At 43.9% G+C, this 14,588-nt stretch overlaps 1 long non-coding RNA gene across 1 annotated transcript; it reads right to left on the reverse strand.

Annotated features, from left to right (window-relative positions):
- Positions 1–6,848: 6,848 nt before the first annotated feature.
- On the reverse strand, positions 6,849–14,301 carry LOC142590853 (uncharacterized). The gene is made up of 3 exons (XR_012830241.1): positions 14,104–14,301; positions 12,748–12,884; positions 6,849–7,629 (listed from the first exon to the last, which is right to left on the reverse strand). It is a non-coding gene; the product is annotated as an uncharacterized LOC142590853 (long non-coding RNA).
- Positions 14,302–14,588: the final 287 nt, after the last annotated feature.

Raw genomic sequence — 14,588 nt, forward strand, 5'->3', positions numbered from 1 at the left:
GAAAGTAGCTCCGAAAGAAGAATCCCGGATGCTAATTCTAGCAGTATACATCTTCCAATAGGCAACAGTAATTGCCCGCCTGCCGTCCTTATGTGGGGTCCCGTCCATGGCGTCATTACTTTCTTCAGAGGGAGGACGAGTTCCTGACTCATTATAGAGAAGTCGGCACCAGTGTCCACTAACGCTGTCACCGGCTGTCCATCCACCAAAACATCAATGTCGGCGCTCACAATTTCTTCGGTGTCGGGTTTTATCGGCTTCACGTCATTCTGCTGCGAGAGTGTCAGGGGCTTATTATTGTCTTGCGGTGGGCCTGCAACCTTATCCCCAGAGGTCGCCGCCTTCAGTTTCCCCGGCATGGGCTGGGCGACCTTCGTCCTAGGAGGTCAGCAATAGTACGTCCAGTAGGGGAAGGCATCTGACGTGGAGGGGTTGGAGAGCGCGACTGACGGCCGAAATCGGACTGAACGTGCGGCACAGATTCGTCATTCGGGTGCGCTTTTGGAGGTCCCTGAAAAGCAGTTTCGTCGCGGCGTAGCATGGAGTCGTCATTTGCACGTAGACCATAGGACCACGGACGAAAAGGTCGAAATGATGTGTCGCGATGCCAGCAATGACGCGAAATGTGGCCGGCGCCTCCGCAGTGAAAACAGAGTGGGCGCCTATCGACGGTGCGCCATGCGTCGGTTCTCCGAAATTGCGGCCGTGCCGTAGTGTCGTTTTGCGGCGTTGAACAAGGCGCTGTGAACGGCGGCGGGTGGTATGACTGTAGCTGCGTGACGGGTGCGTGCCTCGAAGCCTCCTCTTGCGGCGGCGACCAAGGAGCGACTGTCGGAGGCTGGTGGTACGGCGCTGTGGTTGTAACGGGTGGTGGACATCGGACAGCGGCTGCCTAGGTCATGGGACGCTGGCGACCTTGAAGATCGGTTGCCGGTAACGCCTGCCTGATTTCGTCACGTACCACTCCGGCGATTGATGCTACGGGTCTATCCGCTGTCGGTGTCAGAATCTTTTGAATTTCTTCTCTGACGAGTTCTCCGATCAATTCCCGCAAGGGGTTCTGATACTCGCCAGTCACTGCTGCGGCATTGATTGTGGTGCTGGTGGACAGTCGATCGTACTGTCTGCATCTCTGATGAAGGGCCCGCTCAATAGCCGTAGCCTCTTTGATAAAGTCAGCGACGGTGACTGGTGAATTCCGCACAAGTGCCGCGAACAACTGCTCTTTTACACCTCGCATGAGGTAGCGCAACTTTCTTTCTTCAGTCATGTTCGGGTCGGCTCTACGAAAGAGGCGGGCCATGTCCTCGGCGAACATTGTGACCGACTCATTAGGTTGTTGTACCCGTAGCTCCATCATCTGCTGGGCACGGTCGCGTCGGTCAGCACTCGCAAAAGTATCTGTGATTTTCTGACGAAAGTCATTCCATGTCGTTAGGCTGGCTTCGCGGTTTTCGTACCAAGTACGGCCGCTGTCGTCAAGGGCGAAATAGACGTGGGAGAGCTTTTGCTGCTCAGTCCACTGATTAAACTGTGCGACGCGTTCATATTTGTCAAGCCAGTCTTCAATGTCTTGGAAGACTGCTCCGCGATAGCGATCGGGAACCAGAGGATGCAGAACGGTTAATTGCTGTGGACTGGAAAACCGGCTGCTTTGGGGTGCTTGCGTTGGGCTGGTGTCGGCCATTGGGAGATGTGTGGGGCTCCTAGAGAGAGGCGGTTGAAGAGGGGAGAACTCCGGGGCAAGGCCTAGCAGTCGACGACTAAAGCGATGCACGGGTGTTGTAACTGGTGATAACGCCTCCGGGCTAGAGGAACGACTCCCAGAAGGACTCCCGAGCATCAGGCGCGGTCACTACCCGGCACCTCCACCAGTGTCGCAGTACAACGCGGTCTGTAGAGAGGGAGACGTTCAAGAGCCGCAGGACCACTTGTTCAAATACAAAACAGGCCAGAGACACGTCTCCTTCGTCCTCGCTGAAATCCCACTGGTCCCCTAGACGAAGTCCGTTAATGTCCCTATCTTCGTTGTCGTCTGCATAGAACAATTTGACATGACTGTCAAGTACAAGTCGGGGAAACGACATACGGATGCTGACTGCCTGTCTCGATCGCCGATAGAGTCGTCTGCTCCATCCGAAGAAGACTCGGCATTTCTTTGTGTTCTGGACACATCTACCATCGCCCAACAACAACGGGACGACCCTGAGTTGCTTGAGATCATCAATTACTTAGAGGGCAGGTCTGCGAAGCCGCCTAGAGTTTTCGCAAGAGGCCCGTTGTCGTTTTGTTTGCGGGCCAAAGTCCTCTACAAAATAAAATTTTCTTCGACCGGGTCCCCCTATCTGCTCGTCATTCCTGCAGCTCTTCGTACGGAAGTACTTCAAGCCTGTCACAACGAGGTGACTTCTGGTCACTTAGGCTACACGAGAACGTTGGCCAGAGTGCAGCAGAGGTACTACTGGCCGAGACTTAACACCCCCGTGAAACATCACGTCCGCACTTGCCTCGACTGCTAGAGGCGCAAGTCGCCTCCGTCGAAACCAGCCGGCCTCCTGCAAACCATCCAGGTTCCTCGAAGACCATTTGACCAAACAGGAATGGATACATTGGGTCCGCTTCCTACTTCTACTGCAGGGAATCGCTTTGTTATCGTAGCAACCGACTATCTCACACTTTACGCTGAAACAAAGGCAATCCAGAGAAGCACAGCGGCAGAGGTGGCGCGCTTTTTCATTGAGCACATTGTGTTGCGACACGGCGCACCAACCGTCGTAATAACAGACCGAGGAACCGCATTCACGGCTGCGCTTTTAGATCACGTCTTGCTGCTAAGAGGAACGGCGCGTCGGAAATCAACCGCCTACCCTCCACAAACCAACGGATTAATAGAACGCCTAAACAAAACAATTGAAGACATGCTCTCCATGTACGTGGATGTTGAACATAAAAATTGGGACGACATCCTACCGTATATCACCTTTGCATATAACACGGCGAAACAAGAGACGACGCGCATGACTCCGTTCACCCTTGTTCATGGGTGGGATGTACAAACGATGTTGGATGCGACGCTTCCACATGACTTCGACGACACTGATACGGACGCCGCTGTGTTTACGCAAAGCGCAGAAGAGGCTCGGCAACTCACGCGCTTGCGGATCTGCCAGCAGCATGACTACGACGCAGGGCGCTATGATCTTCGCCGTCGAATAGTAATCTATGACGTCGGCGACAGAGTGTGGGTTTGGACACCCATACGAAAACGAGGCCTCTCCGAGAAGCTGTTAAGGCGATACTTCGGACCATATCGAGTATTGCGCCGACTCAGTGACGTTATGTACGAGGTCGGTCCCGATAGTCCCAATTGTACGCGGCGCCGCACGCACCGACCTGAACTTGTGCACGTTGTCCGCATGAAGCCGTAGGTGCGCGAATAGCTACGCGAGAGACCCTTAATTCCGCAAGTGACACTTCTGGTCTAGCATCGGGATGATGCTCTCTTACACTGTAAAATAATTTACACCCTAAAAAGTGAAAAAGGGTGTAAATGTGTCTATAACTCACACCCTTTGGGTGTTCGTCATATAGATAACACCCTTAGGGTGTGAGTTATAAACACATTTACACCCTTTTTCACTTTCTAGGGTGTAAATTATTTTACAGTGTAGGGAGGGACAAATGACGCGTCTATTCTTCTATGCAGACGACAACGAAGATAGGGACATTAACGGACTTCGTCTAGTGGGTCAGTGGGATTTCAGCGAGGACGAAGAAGACGTGTCTCTGGCCTGTTTTGTATTTGAACAAGTGGTCCTGCGGCTCTTGAACGTCTCCCTGTCTACAGTCCGCGTTGTACTGCGACAATGTGATGCAGCCGGTTTGGTAAAGGCGGCCTTCACTGACCATAATTGCGCTGCCCTGCTCTGTCACGATGAAACCCGAAACAACCTGGCTATCGAGTCACTGAAAGAAAAAAAAAAAGAAAACACGCAGAAAACATGGGAACCTCGCTCTTAAACACGAGATACCTTGGCTTTTAAGTGAGCGAGTAACTCTGCGGGTGCGCCTATAATGAGAACTGTGCTTGGGTAAAAGTGCTGCAAGCAAACACTGAGCCACGCCCAATTAAATGCGGCGCCGGCGTCTTTGATTATCGGAGATGTGCTCGTTTCTTTGCCTGCGGAGAGGACTTTGGGTGCTTTGGCACTGTGGGTTTTGTTCTTAAATTTATGTTACTTTGCTTCTCACTTTCGTGTGTATCGCATTACATGTTCACATCATTTGCAAAGCTACATCTGCTCATTATATTTCAGAGTACACTAAGAGCCCCAAAAGACTGCATGATGACTCATGTATAAAGAAGTCGGCATAAAATCAGGATGACCGAGGGGCGTGTTCACTTAATGCTTTCAGAACACCGAAAAATATAACTAGAAGTTCCGTAAAGTGGTTATGTGATTTATCTCTTTTTCTTTATTATAGTACTGATCGCTACGTCTCGATGCGAGCATTCTTTTCCTCCTAGTAAAAATAATTACAGAGATGCTCAGCCTGTACCTATACAAGAATGAATAGAATAACATAATCCCTGTTTTATAGATCCTTTTATACAAGGCCGCTACATAGTTTCATGTAGCTAGAACATGTGTGTTTAAAATGAATGGTTATGTATTGTTTGAATGTTGTTATCTTTGTCGTCAACATGTTGCTTATGACACAAATAATGGCTACAAGGACATTAATAATTAGCTAGACACAGACCGTAGCTAAGCATGCTATGAGCACAGTTGATACGGCGAAGTGCAGAATATAAGAGAAGGCTGGGATACGTCTGAAGTTTCTTCGACGTTGAGGATTTGTACATTCCATCCACTAATTCAAAGTTGAACGTGGTACGGCGAACTAATGCCGTATTTTCAATAGCGAAATCAGTTTTACCAAAGTTTGCAAAGCGGGAGAACGAAAGATTGATACAATTCTTTTCCTTCGGAAAGAGGCTCCTGTTAGAGGGAGGGGTTGCTACAATAAATATAAAGCATTCATAAGCATTTACATACAAACGCTTTAGCAAAGATTAAAACAATGTAAGATATAAGTAACCTGGAGATACACTCTAAAAATTTTAACACCCTTAAGGGTGTAAATGACTTGTCCCATGGGTGACACCCTTTTTGGGTGTATTGCTACACCCCATGCAAAGGGGGGCAAATTAACACCCCACAACAGAAGGGGTGTTAATATGACGTCACCTCGCCTATGGGTGCAAAACAAACAACACCCTTTCTATATGGGGTGTAACACAGACACCACCCTTTCAATACGGGTGTAGCATGGACAACACCCTTCCAAAAGGGCGCTATCCCTGCAAGTATTTTAGTGTTCACTACAGCCATGTAGTTAATGGGCAGACTAGCTGTTGTGAATGCTGCGTAGCCTTAGCTATGGTACTACCTTGTTCAGTATGAGCCAGAATCTGTGAGGCGCCGTCATATTGCGCTTCTGGGCCGTCATGTGGTAGCATAATGTGCGACCCTTTCAGGCAAACAATTTAAGGTTTCGCCATTGCAGCAAGGCAGACACGCCGTGCTTTTCGTAATCTTCCTCTGCAGTGATAGTACACTGCCGGCAGGATGCAGAGCGCAATAACAATGCGCGCTGCACTAAGGACACAGGATCTCCCGCACCTTGGTGCACCAGTACTTATAACCCCGTGGAAACAGCACACAGCCAAAAGCATGGTTACATGCATTCCAGAAATAATTAAAAACCTCCACTTTTCTTGGTCAAAAATTTTCGCAACACCAGCTCGACCAGAAGGGTAAGACACCACAGCTCGTTGTTGTAGCTCATATTGAATGCAATAGAGCGCAAGCAATGCATAGATTGGCGACGGTAACAAGTGCAGTACTACAGAAGCACACGTTTGCCTGTCAAGCAGTTTTTTGCCGTTTTAAGCACACACTTTATACCTCTATTCATCAAAGCTGCCATTTATCTCCACGGGATGCTTCTACTAGTACTTTCACACATGACTTAAAGGTAGCACTGAAAGGCAAAGAACAAAGTGCTTCCACGTCGAATAATGTTTCAGCATTTACGAACAAAACAGCATGTGTAGCTGTGCGTGCTGTTCAATATATAAGCATGCACTATTTCCTGAAATATATGTATGCTCCATTTACTGCGAGTGACCTGCTTATACCCAATAATTTACTTTATTTTTCACCATGTGCTTGCATTGAATATTCCACAGGCATGGTAAGTTAAGCTACCAGAATAACAATCAACTAGTCTAAGGTTACCTAATCGAACAAAATCATTGTAAAACTTATGACAAAATGTCAGAAGAAAAGTATTTATTTCATTAAAGAGAAATGGTTACATAATAATTGCACATTTTAAATGTAAAAAGGAAGATAAGGAGTAAAACCATACCAATACAAAGACATAAACACCGAATAATGGCACAGGCTTGCTCAATTAAATTTTAAGCAGAACTGTTTTTTTAAATAACCTCACTACGAACTATCACATGTTTTCATTCGAAAAGCACTGCATCTTATTATAAAGCACAAAAATAACCGGTCACATAAGTAAGAACAAGTCTGAGTGTGTCTTTATCACAAGGATATAAAGTTGGGCGAGTTGGTACAGTAACATGATCTTGGATTGTAGCGCGAAGTGACACGGACACAGACTAGAAGCAGACAGGATGAGCGCTAACTCTCAACTAAATATTTATTGCAACAAACATATATACATGTATATATATATATATATATATATATATATATATATATATATATATATATATATATATATATATATACATACATATAGGAGACTGCAAGAAACCGAAGCTCATCTAAATGAATATTGAATACATAGTAGTAACATGAAGACGACAAACAAAAGCCATCAGCCATCAACTGCGTGGCAAATCTGAGTGCAAGCTATTATCTTATCAAGTATACCTGTAGGCATTGCGACCAATGTGCCCCCAAGATGCATGAGGCATTAGTCATTGCAGAGTTGTAAGGACATGACAATCCTAGGGTGATTATGTTCTTGAGGCTTTTTTCCCCACTTTCCATCTTTTGAAACTAGTATACTTCAGTCATGAAAACAAAAATGCTACAACTGGCGTGTGATAAGTTTTGCGTCTTATTTCCTAGCAGCTCATTGAGAAGAGCCACGATGAGAAATTCAAATGCTGTTACCTCATCAGACATTCAAATTTCTTAAACACAAACAAAACCAGATAGGCATTAGAGCGAGCATCACTTAAATACATTACACTGGTTTAAAGTTATTGCACCACTTTGTGCCAGGTAAAAATGTTAGAAACATCAAAAATGTTAAGATTCTACGGCCAACCGTGAAAACTAAAAAAAAATCATTAAGCTTTCTTAAACGGGTACAGGAGCTTTACAACTGGCCGTCTTGGTGATGGACACGCAGATAGATGAGCAGCCATTCCACTGAGACGAGAATGTTGAGGGCTTCGCATGGGAGTCTGCGAGACACTGCAGAGTAGTTCTTGGTCCACATGAAGGAGATTGCTTGCATACACATCTGGGCCACCATATTGAATGCATGGTGTTACCGGAACCTTTTCCCCCTGCACTGTGGTAAAAAGCATGGTTAACTTTATACGATATTTAATATGCAAAAGAAGAGGTGAGGCATGCAGACAGGACACGAGTAGAGAAGTGAACACGAACGCGAAAAACAAGAAAAATTTCATTAAATTGTTTTATTAGATAAAATTTTTATACTATGTGTCATTCATTATGAGGGTTCATAACCGCAACATATTTAATATATAATCAGGTAGAATTATCAGCTTGGTCAGTTTGTACAACTCGTTTGAGGCAAGAAATCAAGTTTTACAAACACAACCTCAACATTCTTGATTGAAAAAGGAACACCTCAGATGACATGCAGTCCTGTGAGTGGGAATTGTACAGTTCAAGAAAAACAAATTAAAACTCACAGACCGATCTTGAAAAAGGAATAAGCAGGTGCTACTGCAAAAAGCGAATTAATTGACAGGTTTTAGTAGCACAAGGGCATCTTTGGCCAATGAGCGCCAAGTCTATACTGCAAAAGATAAACTTAGTGCATCTTTACAAAGCAAATATATAAAGATGACTAATGCCTCTCTGCACTACAGTTGCTTTGCTCTAGCGTGAAGTCATTTTAATGCATGCACACGTACATACACACGCTACACCCAAGTGTAACAGCTGCAGAATTAAAATTAGGCAGCGACAAAGTCGCAACCTTTAACCATTGATCCCAAGCTCTAGTAGTGACTGGAGGTAGTACCAATATCGCCAATAATGAGTCGCAATCTTTCTGCCCAATGTTATGCTGCTCTTATTGTCAAAGATCAGTTACAGTCGGCATTGAGGGAAAGCTGCCCTCAAGAGCAGCTCATATTTTTGTGTTATTTCTAACCAGAGACCAATGAAGTAATATATTTTTAGAATGAGAATGACACCGAAAAATTGAGTACGTAAGAAATTTGGAAAATTTGGTACATTTTTCCGGAATTAACTTGGGGGTTAACGGCTAAAGCGACAATCCAGAAACTAGAACAAGTTTTGACATGTTTGCTACCAGTGAATGCTAGAAAATATGTTGGCATTCTGTAGTTTTGTCCAACAATGCAAAAGGGGTTCTTAATAACTGAGAAAATAAATGGAAAAGTATCATGAAGTATATTTCGTGAATGTAATGCAGTATCACTCAACTTCTGTTACTATATAATCTCCACTTGATTAACCTGCACTTTCTGAACTAGTTCAGGAGGTGCTGCATTTCACTACTCATTCCACCAGTTCAACGTGGCAGCAACTGCACGTTGTGATTTGTTTTACTTAGTGCAGGCTTTGTACAGGGCGAGTTCACAGCATTCCCTGCACTTGGCCGAAAGGTAGTGCATGTTTACGCAGCAGGTGTGGTGCCGCTTCTGCGCGAGCGAGGTGCAGAAATCAGAGTTTTATACAATTGCTAGAGAGAACTCTGACGTTAGTGTCCACAGGAGATCAAACAAGAACGGCTGTACCAGCATGGAAATTATGGAAAGTACATGGATTTGCCTAAACTTAGTCTGTTTGGCTTCAAACGGCTTTGTGACTTTGTAAACTACTCATTTTCAACAATCTACTGTGTAACAAATAAATAAGCATTAAAATCGTCCGACGACAGGATTCAAACACAGGAACTCTAGAACAGAAGTCTGATATTGAAACCATTAAGCCACGGAGGCATGTAACGACAAGCGAGTGCAACGCCCTGATGAATTTATCGCGGGCATACCAGTGCCTTGAGACTCTTGGCGCCTTTCGATTTGGCCACCTGGACAAGCTCAATCGTTGCAATTAATAGCAATTGTGGGTGTTGGCGCCGTCTTCTGCACTTCGAAGAGTATAGACTGCGCTGAAATTTACGACAATAAGATTTATATAGCGTATAATGTACGAAGCCACAAGAACGTCTGAATTCACAAGCACGAATATCAGACAAATCCATGTGCTTCCCGTCATTCCCATGGTTGTACGACTGCAGCGCCAGAGCTCCCTCTAGTAATTACTGTAAGAAACTCTATGGCAGAAATAACCGAAGTGCCTCGCATTTTGTTCTGGAGTAATAAACTAAGTTTTGCTGGTCCCATAAATCTTACTGGTCATTAATTCCAAGTTTTAGTGCAGTCACATGTCTAGTAGACAATTGTGGTATTTTGCATAAACATTGCAAAGCCAACTGTGATGAATGTTCACTCTGGTAAATTGTTTATGATCGAGTAGCATAGACTACTGAAGCAATCTCTGGAAGGCAAATAAAGTAATTTTCTTATTAGCAGCCTTTAAACAGCATTCGAGCATATGACACATGCACCTCAGATATGCAGATAATATTTCCTTGACTCAGCAAGAAGCGATGCTTCATGTTCCACGAGGCTACTTCTATCAAAGCAGTATTGATGCTCTCTAAAAACAATGCCAATGCAAATGATCCAAATGTTTTTCAGGGGCAACAGTTATGCCTGAAATCATGCTAGATTAGTTTTTTTAAACACATGCTCAGACCATGTTAGAAGTGCTTCTTAAAATCCTCCTATTTATTAGACTAGTCATATATCTGTACACCAAGGCTACTAATTAGGTCCCATGCTATATCATCATCTTAAAACTTCACTTCGTAATACATATGCTGTGATAAGATTTGAGACCACATTGAGATGCTGAACAAGGTGAATTCATTATTTTAAAATGAAGCTCCTGTTCTTCCAAACGAGAAGAAAGGCTACTGAGGGTCAAAATTTTCTGAATCACAGCTCGAAGATGCCAGGGAAGGCACGTGGAAACTTATTTGTAATTTTCTATTTAAATGTAAAAATGATAAAGGGAAATGAAAATGGTCAAAAACAACCAGGCATGGGGGGAGAACGAACCTACAGCCTTTGCATTAGGCATGGGATGCACTAACCACTGTGCCACCGGGGCAGCATTCAACCGTCCACAATGGCCCCTCAGATTGTCGACGCTCGAACACGGCCGTAGTACCCCAGTGGTTAGTACATCACATGCGTAATGTGAAGGTTATGGGTCCGTTCCCCACCCACACCTGGATATCTTTTAATCCACTTTCACTTAACTAGAATTTATCACTTCTATACTTCATATAAAAAACTTAAAACATGTTCCTGTATGCTTTCCTTGGCCTCATTATCTGCTGGCTTCTTCCAGTTCTGTTACTTCCAACACTTATACATATTCTAATCTGGTAAGTAAACAGTTTTGCATGATGCTGGAATGCAATATAATACATTATTGCAGGGCCGTGTTATGTAGAATGCCTTACATTGCCCAGGCAAGGTGTATTAATGTCAATCTAAAAAAAAAACAATTCCCACTCCAGGAAGAAATGCTGTGTACTGCTGTGTGCAACAGGGTTTAACGAAAACAACTTGTTCAGAAATAAAGCCACCAAACAACGAGGAAATATGAAAACTAGATGAAAATTTGTGCAGTTGCATGTTAAAAATTTAGCACAGCAACAGATGAAGACATAATGAAGGAAGCGCGAGGATGGTTTATTTTGGACACACGAGGCAATATACTTGAAAGATGCATATAAGCTTACACGTGGAGAAATATTGTTTATGTAGCAGCTAAACTACGAACAGGCCTAGAACACACTGATACAAGGTGTCGAGCATGTAAATCTTATCATGCCCTTAAGTCAAAGAAACATGGCTGTTTCTCATGATTCGCTACACGTGGCTGGCTCACACAACTTATCCACTTCTATATATGCCTTGTAATTACCAGGTGGTCTGTATGACATGTGCAAGCTTTAAATATGTACAAGTGCCACGTAGCTGCACAGCACCAAGGTAATGTCGTTTGCCATCGTTTTGAGGAAGTGAAACCAATTCTTGCATTTTTCCTAATTAGGTAATTAGTTATTAAAGATTATTTAACTGCTGAATTATATTCAAATCAAAAGTGTCAGTGCAAAAATTGTAGAGCATCCTGAAAAATTCCTAATCCAGCTTTCTACTGCTCAATAAGTGCAACAAATTCTTTTTTTCAGGCTTGAAAGAAGCCAGTGAACACATGCAAGTGCCGTGCAACTAACCGCTCGTGCACCTGAACACCGTTTGGCTCCTCCTTTCATGCTTGAAAAAAACTTTTTGAAAAGAATATTTTAGAAATCAATTAATTATTATTGACTATGTTTTAGGCAAAATGCATGAAATAGTGTGACTGCCACCTCCATTTTCGGCGACATGAATTGACTCCATTTTCATGTCCAAATCCAGCTATACATGGTGCGTGTTTTGAGCTGGTTCTATAATTTAGGCTGGTTTTGACTAATTGAAGCTTCGCACCCTAATAATGCAGTCAGCCTAAAAAGAAATTGGTACATAAACGGTCGCTGTCAGTACTCCATACTCCTTTAACTTAGTTCAAAGTGCTTGTGAGCCAAGAAGTTGGTAGTTCTAAGCAGTATTTCTCATTTTGAGCTGGTGTTATAGCCCACTTACTATGATGCCATGCTGCTCAGTCATGCTGGTCCCAGCTTCAATCTAGGCCATGGCAGCTGCCCTCCAATGAGGGTAAAATGCAATAACGCTTATGCACTTAGATTCAGGTGTACATTAAAGAAGGCCAGGTTCCCAAAACTTCAGGTTGTGACTTTGGAATGTAAAAGCACAATTTAATTTTAAAATCTAAAGGTGCTTTATTAGGAGCAGGGGCATCATTTTGAGCTTTTACTGCACTGCCATGGCACCAAGAAGCTCCAAGTAAATAAAAACAATTTCTTAGACAATGTATATATCTTGCAAACATTTACAAACACTTCTCTGCATGCACCTCTGTTGCTGTTATATTTAGATCCGTATGCCAAGGCGGGTTATGATGTTAGAAGATGTTTCAAACTTGTTTTTTTTTTCACCGCTTTAATTTGTTGGTTATTTTGCATCTCATTGTGTGTCGAACGCACATTTCAGTGCATCAATTTCTTCAGAAAGTGCACTCCTCTTTATTTATTTGTGCATGCAAAAAGGGTTCAGAAGAACTGCTTTCTGAAAGTCTGTATAACAAGCAAAAAACAATTCTATGTAGGCTGCACAAAGAGAAAGCATTGGTTTGTAATTATGTTATTTAGTTCTTAAAAAAAGAGGCAGCTGTCAGTATTCTGTTCCAAAGTAAAGATTGCCCCTACCTGGCTCTGCTTCATTTTCCGATGTTGATGGTCCATTCGGGGGCACTCAGCTGATAGGCTGCACTTTGGCGATGTCGGGTGTGCGGTCACCAGGCCCAAGGTCGATCGACATCCTCACCAAAAGTCGAGTCCAAACGCTATAAAAGAAATATCTCATCATTTTGCTATCAGTTTTGTCATCTTGCGTGTTTCACACACGGCCGTCAGTATCCAAGTGACGAAATATTTCGTCACTTGGATACTGAAAGAAATTCAAGCATTTTCTGGCAGCCAAGCTGATGATGATGATTTGTGGTGTTTTATGGCGCAAGCGCCAGGTTTGGCCAAAGAGCGCCGTGACAAGTGGTAATGTTGACGATGTATTATGGAAGATGTGACTTGGCTGTAAACTGGCCTAAAAATTGTCGCTGTAAAGTGCGTAAAATCTACGTGCTATAAAATTATGGCGATGACTAATGACAAATACTATGAACATTAAAATCCATCGTGGAAGAATGATGCAAAATATAAAATATATAGGATGGTAAAATTACTTGGAGCACTACTGCCTCGCCAGAGCCCTTGAAACACAAGGACCTAGAAGCATGTGCTATACGAAAGAGCTATCACAGGGGCATCCTCTGAAGAGAGGACGGCAGCCAAGCTGAATACACAGTAAATGGAGAACACTAAAGAGCAAATGCACTTGTCACATTAGATTGATCAAGTACAGCAGAAATGGAAAATAAATCAGTGATACTGTGTCTATTGGCTTTGAATGCAAGAAACGTAAAAACAGGAACTTGCAGCCACGCCACTTTGAATTTCCCGCGTCACAAGCTTGGCATCGTCCGGTACTCGGGGATAGTAACCGCTTAAAATCGAGATGAACGAGCGTCGGCATAAATTAACAGGATACTTAACCGGGCAATATTGGCGCATAAAACAACTCACGTAGCGAAGCTACTGTCAATTACCCGATGACGCATCTCCGGGCGGTGCGGTTTGGGCGAACAATTCAAAAAGGAATGAGAGTTTCACTTGTTTCACGCCTACTAAGCTAAGACAGAATTTGAGTTTCTTACTAAACTATACTGGATATTTACGCTCCGAATAAAACGCTGGAAATTTTGTTACGTCACATTGCATACGTATGAAAGTGAGGGAATTGCTTTTATTGTATTCTGCCCAGACGGCATGTGGCAGCTACCACTCTCATGCAACAAAAGCATGAAAGTGGTACTCGTGACACCGAAAACAAACAAACAGCGCGTGCATCTTTCAAATGCATCTTTCAAACAGCGTGCATCTTTCAAATGAAATATTGCACGCTTTGCTCCGGAGCTCAATAGGAGGGCGAAACGCATTTGCACGTACCTGAAATCCGCATGCCGGAAACCCGTCGAAGCTTCCGAGAACGGGGCGCACAGCCATACACACCCGTACGGCGGCTTGACTTGGACGTGAGGCACTTCTATCAAACATTTCACATGCGACAAGTTTCACACCGATTGCGCGAACACTAGAAAATGACGCAGGCCGCATTGCGACGCCGAGCAGACGTGCATCCACCGATGAGCTATGTGCGCGAATTGCAGAGAACAAAACCATACAAAACGTTAGGCGCGAGAAGATGGCGGCTCTCGTAGCGGAGACGACGAAGCGGACGAAGCAATGACGTGCGAATGAACGTTGCCAACCGTTGTATCCGCGTTATGCCGGCGGTGGCGGCTTTAGTGGCGTGTGTTGCGGCTGTCTAATTTTTTATTCCTTTTCCCCAAACAGTATAGCTAAGATCAGTTCTTTGAATTTTTAACTGTGTCGTTTGGCATTATCTTTCTCTTTTTATGTTATTAGGCGGC

This window comes from Dermacentor variabilis, chromosome 8 (assembly GCF_050947875.1).
Source record: "Dermacentor variabilis isolate Ectoservices chromosome 8, ASM5094787v1, whole genome shotgun sequence".
In the NCBI taxonomy this organism is placed as follows: Eukaryota; Metazoa; Arthropoda; class Arachnida; order Ixodida; family Ixodidae; genus Dermacentor; species Dermacentor variabilis.